At 45.8% G+C, this 10,000-nt stretch overlaps 1 long non-coding RNA gene across 1 annotated transcript in view; it reads left to right on the forward strand.

The window, feature by feature from the left end:
* Positions 1-7,116: 7,116 nt before the first annotated feature.
* The window catches only part of LOC147035446 (uncharacterized), a 50,408-nt gene continuing 47,524 nt past the window's right edge, over positions 7,117-10,000 (forward strand). Inside the window, exon 1 of the long non-coding RNA XR_015062524.1 lies at positions 7,117-8,701. This is a non-coding gene — a long non-coding RNA (uncharacterized LOC147035446). The remainder of the gene's footprint in view (positions 8,702-10,000) is intronic.

Here is a 10,000-nt window from a genome sequence, read left to right on the forward strand (position 1 = left end):
AAAGGTATACCACCTGCAGGCATTTCAGGAAGAGAGCAGGGAAAAAAACTAAAAACAACAAAAAAAAGCATGAAAAGAGCAATTTTCATTATAAAAAGAATGCATTTTCCCTGTGAAGAGGTTTCCTCCCTCTCTCGAAAAAAAATGGTCATTTTTCACCATTTAAGGAGCACCCATCTGATTATTGAAAAAAAAACCTACCTCTGATATAGAATGCCTTTATATAAGAACAGTTTTAGCTACTTCTTTGAGAATTTTGTATTTTTCCTTTTATCACCCTCTTTGTTTCTTCTCCCCCCCCCATCCCCTTTATCCGGCTACTAACACCAAGTTAATCAAAAAGTACACCGATGTCGGTCCATGTTCGTCAAGTCATGTTCTATACATTCTGCTCCATGAGTCATTATGATCATTGTTTTCTCTGAAATTTTATCTGAATTGATTCTGTGATGCCGTACGAGCCACAATTTTGTCTGAATTTTCTCCGTGAGGCCCTCCTAGCCGTGATTTTTTTCTGAAATTTCCCCGTGAGGCCCGACAAGCCACAATTTTTGTCTGCATTTTCTCCGTGAGGCCGGACAAGCCACAATTTGACTGAATTTTCTCCATGAGGTCCCAGCCACAATTTTGTCTGCATTTTCTCCGTGAGGCCCTACAAGCCACAATTTTGTCTGCATTTTATCCGTGAGGCCCTACAAGCCACAATTTTGTCTGCATTTTCTCCGTGAGGCCCGACAAGCCACAATTTGACTGAATTTTCTCCATGAGGTCCCAGCCACAATTTTGTCTGCATTTTCTCCAGGAGGCCCTATGAGCTGCAATTTTCTCTGAATTTTCTCTGTGAGGCCATATGAGCTGCAATTTTGCCTGAAATTTGTCCTTGAGGTCCTACGAGCCACAATGTTGTCTGAATTTTCTCAGTGAGTCTTTACGAGCCACAGTTATGTTTGAATGTTCTCTGCGAGGCACGACGAGCCACAATTTTGTCTGAATTTTTTCTGTGAGGTCCTACAAGCCAAGATTCTGTCTGAATTTTCACCCTAAGGCACTTATAAAATAATAAAATCTGCCCCAGATTGCTCAGCATGCATGCGTGAGTAAGGAAGTTCACTGGGGCAGGCCGGGAGGCCCTGGACATATTTCATGCCTGCCAGATAAAGATTGTAGCATGGAATGACTGAAAAACTTTTAAAGAAGCCCAAATACTTGGGAATGTACCTGCAAGAAAGGGGTGTGCATCTCCATAACAAAAGATTTGGAGATATTCCCTGATCAACTCCTCCGAAAAGTTGATATCTTGCAATATTGCACAAACTACTGACATTATGGGCCCATGAAAGGCCAAAGGTTCGAAAATGGGTGTGTTCCACTTAAACCTTTGTGCTTAACACCGATGAGAAGGTCATATTTGGTGACCAAGTCCCATTAATATCATGACATAACCACTTGACAATATAAGTTTTTGATGTAAGTTACATTGAAACACCCACAATATTTGACTGAATATTGTTATAGACCCATAACATACTAGTTGTTCTGAATGTTAGGCACCAGAGGGCGGGGGTGGGGGTGAGGAGGGAGGTCGATGCACAGGGTAAGTTTTAAATTATTATATTTACTATTAATCATGTTTGCGAGGAGAAAGGGTGGGAGTGGGAGGGGTGTGGGCTGTGAATGTAGTTATAAATATGTATTTTTATTTGGTTCCAAGGCCACAAGAAAAACTACTCTAGATTTTTGCATCTATTGGTGAAAGGAGAAGCATCCATTTGTTTATGTATGTGTGTTATATCCATGGCTGCAGCTAGCCAATAGTAGTAACAGGAAATGGTACAAACCAGACTCCTCTCATCCACGGATATTTCTCGTATTCATATATTTTTGTAAGTCTGATTTGGATTTATGAACAGAGCAATTGTGATGAACCATTATGAAATTGCCACTCTCTCATCTAAATGCTGAAAATGATGTTTAAAAGACTATTTGAATCACAGATTTTGCGCTTGCAATGACAGGTAAAAAGTGCCCGTCAGGCGGAACAAAATTAGTGTAAACACAAACACAGCACGTGCACAAAAGGCCTCATTTTGCATTATATTAATACGTCATTTTGAAAGTGCAGTATTGCTGCTTCACAATCAGTCAACGAAGATGGTGGCCGATATGTTCAATGAACAAAGTATGCAGGAATTTTGTGATTTTATTGGCAACAAAATATGACCAGAGCGGCTTTAATTGGGAATGCTAAATCACTGTATTTAGGGTGGGGTGGGATGAGGTAGGGGAGAGGGTGAGAGGAGGAAGGCGATAGGGTGGGAAGAGGGGAAGGTGTCAGAGGAGGGAGGAGAAGAGGTGCCATGGGGTGGGAGGAGGGAGAGGAAGGGGTGGGGTCTTGTTTACCCCAATTGTTTCACTCTGTCTGTGGAGACAATGTGGGCCCATAATTATCTCGTAAAGTTGACTGTGTATCTGATGCATTCTGTTCATGGGTGCGAGTGTCACGTCAGTGTAAAGGCAATCATTGCTGTACACAAATCTGTTTCTTGGTAGTTTCTTTATAATACACTTGCAAGGGTACCCAGTGTTACGGTCTATTTTTCTGGGGGCCCAAAACACTTCCCTTCTTTACTCACGAATAGAGCGATTAAAATAAAAAAATTAAAAATCTCAGCACTCACTGATGAACCTCTAAAAGTTTGAAAAAGATCTGTTCAGCCATCTCTGAGAAAAATGATGACACACAGACACAGACACACGGCTGTCTTAAAGTATAGACAAGAAAAGGTACCCGGTGTTGCTGGGCAATGCCGGGTCCCTCCTCCCACCCCTTCCCTCGCTGATTGACACACACTGACATTTATTACTGTACAGAGGGATGAAACAGACTTGGTCTCTGGCTCATCCTGCTTGCTCCAGCGGTTTAACCTGGTGGCTCTGAGCAAAGGTAGAGATTGGTCGCGGTCTTGTTCCCAGCATCACATGGGAGTTCCCAGCATCATGTGGGTTTTGGTTGCTCGGCCAAAGGTAAGATTTGTCCTGCAATTTCTGTTGGAATGCCACTCGCCAGACACAGAGATTGCAATCAACACCGTAACACGGACTTTGGAAGTGAGGATCTGGTGGGAAGTTTCTGAGACAGGGCACTGATGTGGTCACTCAGCAACTCACCGGATTTGATCCGGGCAACCGGGTCAGACCGGCTTGACTTACAATATATACAGGGATGTAATGCCACTATTGTACATGTGTCTCATGTAAAACGTTCCGGTGTAAGAGAAGAGAGAGTTTAAAGCTTTGTGATATCTTTAGAAACATAGTTTTAGTTTAACTGATACATTTTTTGATTTTTTTTTTCTTTCATGTGCGTTATTTATCGTTGTATTTGATTGGCCAATAGCTTGTCATGCATGTTTTTGTTTTTTTTGGACAAATCAAGTATGCCATGAAAAAGACACATTTTATGTCATTAATTAATTTGTCCTTTTTTTTGATAATTTCTAAAAAATGTGCAACTTTTCACAGAAAGAACAAATATATTTAGCATTCTAATCTATTAATACATCTTTTGATACAAAAGTTACATAATACCTTTTTGTAGGAAACTTGAAACAGAGGTTGTAAACGAAACTCGAAAATTAGGCCTGTTGAGTGTTCATTCAAAGGCAAAAAGGGCACCATTTTTACCTACGCCATCGAAGGTGGACGGAGGTTATGTTTTCACCCCCGTTTTGTCTGACTGTCTATTTTCTGTTTGGTTGTCTGTGAGCAGGATATTTCAAAAAGTTATGGGCGTATTCGGCCGAAACTTGGTGGAGAGATATGGGGTGTGTGACGAGGACGAATTGATTCGATTTTGGTGAAGATCCGGATCCGGATGCGATAATTATTTAATTTTTCAAGTGATTCTTCACCATTGAGAGATGGGGCCAAAAGCGATAAATAGCATGATATTTCCTAATCTCTTTGTTTCCTGCTCATCTCTTTGTCAGGTCAGGTTCGATCTGTGACCTGCTACAGGTACCATGTAAACCTGCACTAACCTGTTCCATGGTCGGGTTGTTGGCGACTAAACTGTCTCCCCCACCAGGTTTTCTTGTGAGGAGGGTGTTTGGATATGGACACCCAGCAGGATTAAAAACAAAACCTGTCAAAGGGCGGAGGAGCTCCTTGTGAGCCAACGGCCATCCATATCTAGTGCCCAACTGTGTCTGCGGACGTCCTCCTGCAGTTGGGTTACTTTTTTATTAGGAGGTTGGTGGCAGGATTTGCACTCCGGCCACTGTAAAACCCTTCATTCCGCAAAACGCAAAAAAAATCTGAAAACCCACTCCGTGGGAGTACCTCCTGTGCAGCTTCCCTTCACAGGGCAGCTCACCGGATGACGGGATTGGGGCAAAGCCTTGGGACCCCCAATCTTTGATAGGAGGGAAACCACGGGGTAACATTCTCGGGTCAGATTGCGGGAGAGTGTGTCGGAGTGGTGCTGAGGTGTCGTCCACCAGACGGCGGTCTCCTTGGGTTAACCTGAGGCGGTCCCTTCGGGTGGGTGCCTGGAATGTCCTATCCCTAAGAGAGAATGATCACCTGTCTCTGTTATCATCTGAGCTCAAGCGTTTGGACATCGGGATTGCAGCTCTCTCTGAGGTTCGGAGACCGGATTGCGGCGAGATAATGGTGGGTGGTTACACCTACTATTGGTCTGGTCGCTCTGATGGTTACCATACCCAAGGAGTTGCTGTAGCTGTGTCCAATAAGCTGACCCCAATGATAATTGAGGTAACACCGGTCAACGAGCGTATTATGAGATTAAGGATTCGTCAATCCTTAGGTGTCATTTCCCTGGTCTCTGTTTATGCTCCGACTGAGGCGAGTGATCTCACCGTGAAGGATGCATTCTACGCCACACTGGAGTCTGTGGTTGATCAGTGCCCCAGACGAGATACACTTCTAGTTTTGGGGGATTTCAATGCATCGACTGGAACTGATAGGGATGGTTATGAGGTGTGTGTTGGTCCCCATGGGTCAGGAACTATGAACCAGAATAGTACTAAGTTGCTTGACTTTGCAAGAAGTCATGGACTTAGGGTGGCTGGTTCATGGTTTCAGCGCCCACAAGCTCATCGCTGGACTTGGTATTCCAACGCTGGCGGTGCGGCAAAGGAGATTGACCATGTCCTCATTGATGGTCGTTGGAGGATGATCCAGAACTGCAGGGTCTACCAGAGTGCTCAGTTCCTCAATACTGACCACAGGCTTGTTGTAGCAACTCTAAAGTTGCACCTTAAATCCTGGAGAATGGTACCATCCCTGCCTAGGCTGGATGTTGGCAAGCTCAGGGATGAGAGAGTAGCTGAGGAGTTTGCGAATAGGCTGAGTGGACACTTGGGGGGTCTTGGTGCTTTGGGGGGTCCTGAAGAGTTGTGGAGCGCCTTCAAGACCACCGTCCTTGATGTTGCCGGTGGATGTCTTGGAGCTCACCGCAGGGCAAAGAAGAATTTTGTCTCTCAAGGGACACTGGATACCATTGACCAGAGTCGCAGGGCCAGGCTGAATGGCAGAGCTGAGCTGTTCAGGGAGCTGAGGCGTAAAACTGTACGTGCACTGAGGGTGGACAAGGAGGCCTATGTGCGAGGAATCTGTGAGGGGGTAGAGCATCACCTGTGGACAGGTGATTCTCGTCCCGCTTACAGGGGAATTCGCGCATTACGTTCATCCAAGTCCATCCCTCGGAGCACTGCAGTGAGAGCAGAGAGTGGTAGGCTCTTGACAGAGGAGTCTGAAGTGAAGGCCCGCTGGGCCGGTTACTTTGAGCCAATGTACCAGGCTGATCCCCCAACTGTCGAGTTGGACGTCAAGGGTGTTACAATCCCTGTTGCTGACCCTCGAATCAACTGTGGTCCACCTTCGCTTGTGGAAACACGGGCTGCGGTGAACCAGTTGAAACGGGACAAAGCTCCAGGGATCTGTGGCATCCATGCCGAACTTCTCAAGGCTGGTGGAAATGCTGCACTCGTGTCGTTGCATGCAGTTTTGTGCTCTGCCTGGAACACAGGCATCATCCCAACTGACTGGAAGAGGGGCCTTGTTGTCCCTCTCTAGAAAGGGAAGGGTGATCGCCAAGACTGCAACAACTACCGAGGGGTGACGCTGCTCTCAGTGCCGGGCAAGGTCTTTGCTCGGATAATTCTTGATTGGGTTCGCCACCATCTGCTTGAGCACCAGCGTCCAGAGCAGTCAGGCTTTACACCAAAGAGGTCAACGATTGACCGTATCCTTGCCCTTCGTGTCCTCACCGAACGCAGACGAGAGTTTCGGCAGGGGCTGCTTGCAGCCTTTGTTGATCTCTGTAAAGCGTTCGATTCAGTGAATCGGGATGTCCTCTGGAGGATTCTTGGTCTTCGTGGAGTGCCACCAAAACTGATCCATCTGATGTCTGAACTCTACTCTGGTACTGAGAGTGCTGTGAAGTGTGGTGGTACCACCTCTGACTTATTTCCAGTTGTTACTGGAGTTTGTCAGGGATGTGTACTGGCTCCCACACTTTTCAGCACTTGTATGGACTGGATTTTAGGGAGGATGTCGGAGATATCAAGTTGCGGTGCGTCATTTGGGAATGTCAAGATCTCGGACCTTGATTTTGCAGATGATGCAGTCATCTTTGCGGAGACTTTAGACATCATTTTGGGGGCCCTCGAGGTGCTGAATGAGGAGTCGGAGCCACTGGGATTACGGGTTTCTTGGGTCAAAACTAAGATCCAGGCTTTCGGTGACATCTTGGATGCTGCTGTCCTGTCTGTGTCTGTTTGTGGTGAGGATGTTGAGGTCGTGGAGAGATTCACTTACCTTGGCAGTGATATTCATGTCTCTGCTGGATGCGAGTCAGAGGCCAATAGACGTCTGGGTCGGGCCTGGGGAGTCATGGATTCACTGGATCATGGGGTGTGGCGCTGCCGGTACCTGTGCGGGAGGACGAAAGTCCGAGTCTTCAGGTCCTTGGTACTTCCAGTCTTGCTCTATGGATGCGAGACTTGGACTCTGACCAAGGATCTGAGACAGAGACTTAATTCCTTTGGTACCAGGTCTCTTTGGAGAATCCTTGGCTATCGCTGGTCGGATTTTGTGTCCAACGAGCGGTTGCTGAGAGAGACTCGGATGAGATTTGTTACCTGCATAGTCCGTGAGCGTCAGTTGTGGCTGTATGGACATGTGGCTCGTTTTCCTGATGCTGATCCTGCTCACCAGATTCTCTCAGCGAGGGAGTCTCATGAGTGGAGGAGGCCAATGAGCCGACCATGTGCCTCATGGTTGCAGCAGGTTGACCATCTCAAGGAGATTGGGATGGGCCTGGCATCTGCCTGGGGGATGGCCAGACGGAGGCCCCTGGAGTACCGGCAGAAAGTGGACGCAGCGACGCGCTGTTCTGGCACATGCTCCCATACCTGACCTGACCTGACAGCATGAACCCTTTGTAATGAAGCATGAATTTCAAAATTCATTTTCCAGGCCTTTGGAATTTGACAAATTTAGCTGAAGTCCTTGAAAGTCCTGCAAAATGAAGAACAGTCTGTAATATGTATTTTTTTTTAGAGCTGAAAAGACATCAAAATCACTTGACAATGGCAAGAAACTGTCAACCATATGTATTTTTTGTAACACTCAATTCTCCATATATTCTATGATTTCATTTGGTCTTAAAATAGCAAATCGGTATCAGGAACCTTGCTGCCAATCCAACTTCATTACCCCATAAATATATTGAGTTTGGGTTCCCGATTAAAGCTGAACTCTCCTCTTTTTCCAATACGACTTTCCAAAGCAGACATAAGAGTGAAAAGACGGGGAAACTGATGCACATCTTCTTATATAGAGTGCGAGATGAGAAGGGGAATTTTGTTGGTTCTGGGACTATACCATTTCCCCCTTTGACTTTAATGTTAACTCAGGGAAAAACTATTTGACCCTGTCAATAAAAAGGAGTGAATTTTTTCTCACAAACAGATCTCCTCTGGCACCAACTTCTCCTTCTCCTACCCCACCTCTTCCACTCATCCTGCACCAGCTTCTCTGCATTAAATTATTTTCTGGGACCAAGCTCTTCCATGAGTCTCAACTATGCATCAAAAATTTTTTAAACCCCCCCTCCCCCTTACTATATTTTACCCCCCACCCCTGACCACCCACCCTCCACCCTCTTTCTCTTACCTATTTATACCCCCATTTGAACAGATTCCATCCCTTTCCACCCCTACCTGTAGATAAACTCTGGAAGAGTATACAAAAAGAATCTAGAAGATTCCATGACACTGAATTAGGCAGTGGGTGGTTCTGTTTTTTCAGACTACAGCTAAGCCGGTTTGCCCACTTAATGTTTATAGTTATCATCCCAGCTTCAATAGAAAGTTCATGTTGAGAGATTCTGGGGCTTATCGCATTTTGGTTGGAAAACGTGTGCGTAAAGCAGGAAGACGTACAATGCCTTCTCTCCCACCTATAGCACATGGAAGGTGGAAAGTACTAGCACCACGTGTCCTTCAACATTCTTCTGGAAAGATCCATGCCTCTCCCTGCTCTCAATTCTATATAAACCATGGAGGAGGGTTCACCAAACACTTATTAACTCCTGTATCTGCTGAGATGGTGATTTTTGAAGAAATGCTAACAGACAGTAAGCCAAGCTGGAATTACTGATGACTACTCAAAGGTATGTAGATTTCAATGCAAAGACAATAGAGTGGACAAATGTAATTGCAATTTGTAGCAATTGTAAATGTGAAGTGATGTGTGATTTGATGTGTGTTGGTTCGGTGTGGATTTTTGTTAATTTTAATTACTATTTACTTAATTGTGGAAAAATAAAATTGGGAAAAAGTACACCCCCACCCTCATCCCATCCCTTCGTCTCCCCAACCCCTCTGTGTGTGTGGGGGAGAGGAAGTGGTGGGATGAGGGTGGGGGCACACTGGAGGGGTGGAGGAATAAATGGGGTGTGGCGTGTGGGTGGAGCCAACAAAGGGATGGAGTGAATTGTTCTTTATAATTTAGTTTTTATTATTTTTTCAATGACAACTTTTGCAATTGTTTAATTTTTTTCAATTATTTAATTTTTCTTATTTATCATTTTTGTCTTTTGTAATTCCTGTGAATAAAATGATCCCAAGATTTCGTCTCTTTAAATCATACAATTTATATGTCCAAGGAACTGTGTCTAAAACATCAATTATTTTAAAAAGCTCATTCGTCCACCTCTTTGTATAACCTTTCTCAAAGTTTGATTTCCACCAATATAGTCTTACAATATCACCAACTTTAAACTTTGGTTTTCTCTGATTAATCTCCCATTCATAGTATAATTTTAAAATGGTTTTTTTTGGTTATTCTTTTGTTGAGGAATGAACTGTATTATTGTAATTATCAACAACTAGTGCGGGCCCGTAGGTGCGTGCCAGTATGTGCAGCTTCGTTCCTTCGCTCTCGTAAACGACGACTGGATTGGGGCATTGTTTCAATTCGATCGGATCAACCGTAGATCATAAATGGCCATAACTTGGGAAACACCTGGGAAACATACTCAGGTCCCCAGCGTCAATTGTGACGTCATATCAAACGAAGAAGAAGAAGAAGGAGAATTGACGCCCCCTCTCTCTCCCCCCCTCGCCTCGCCCCTCCTCTCTCCCCCCCTCCTCTTCACCTCTCTCTCGCCCCCACTCTCACCCCTCCTCTCACACCCCCTCTCCGGTCCCCCTCTCTCACCACCTCCTCTCTCCCCCTCTCTTGAATTGTGACGCCCCTTCTTTCCCTCCCCTCTCTCACCCCCTCTCTCACCCCCCTCTCTCACCCCCTCTCTCACCCCCTCTCTCTCCCCTCTCTCTCCCCTCTCTCCCGCCCCTCTCTCCCGCCCCTCTCTCCTGCCCCTCTCTCCTGCCCCTCTCTCCCGCCCCTCTCTCCCGCCCCTCTCTCCCGCCCCTCTCTCCCGCCCCTCTCTCCCGCCCCTCTCTCCCGC

The sequence above is a fragment of the Eptatretus burgeri genome, chromosome 1 (genome assembly GCF_056783735.1).
Source record: "Eptatretus burgeri isolate ZD-2024b chromosome 1, Ebu_testis_v1, whole genome shotgun sequence".
Classification (NCBI taxonomy): Eukaryota; Metazoa; Chordata; class Myxini; order Myxiniformes; family Myxinidae; genus Eptatretus; species Eptatretus burgeri.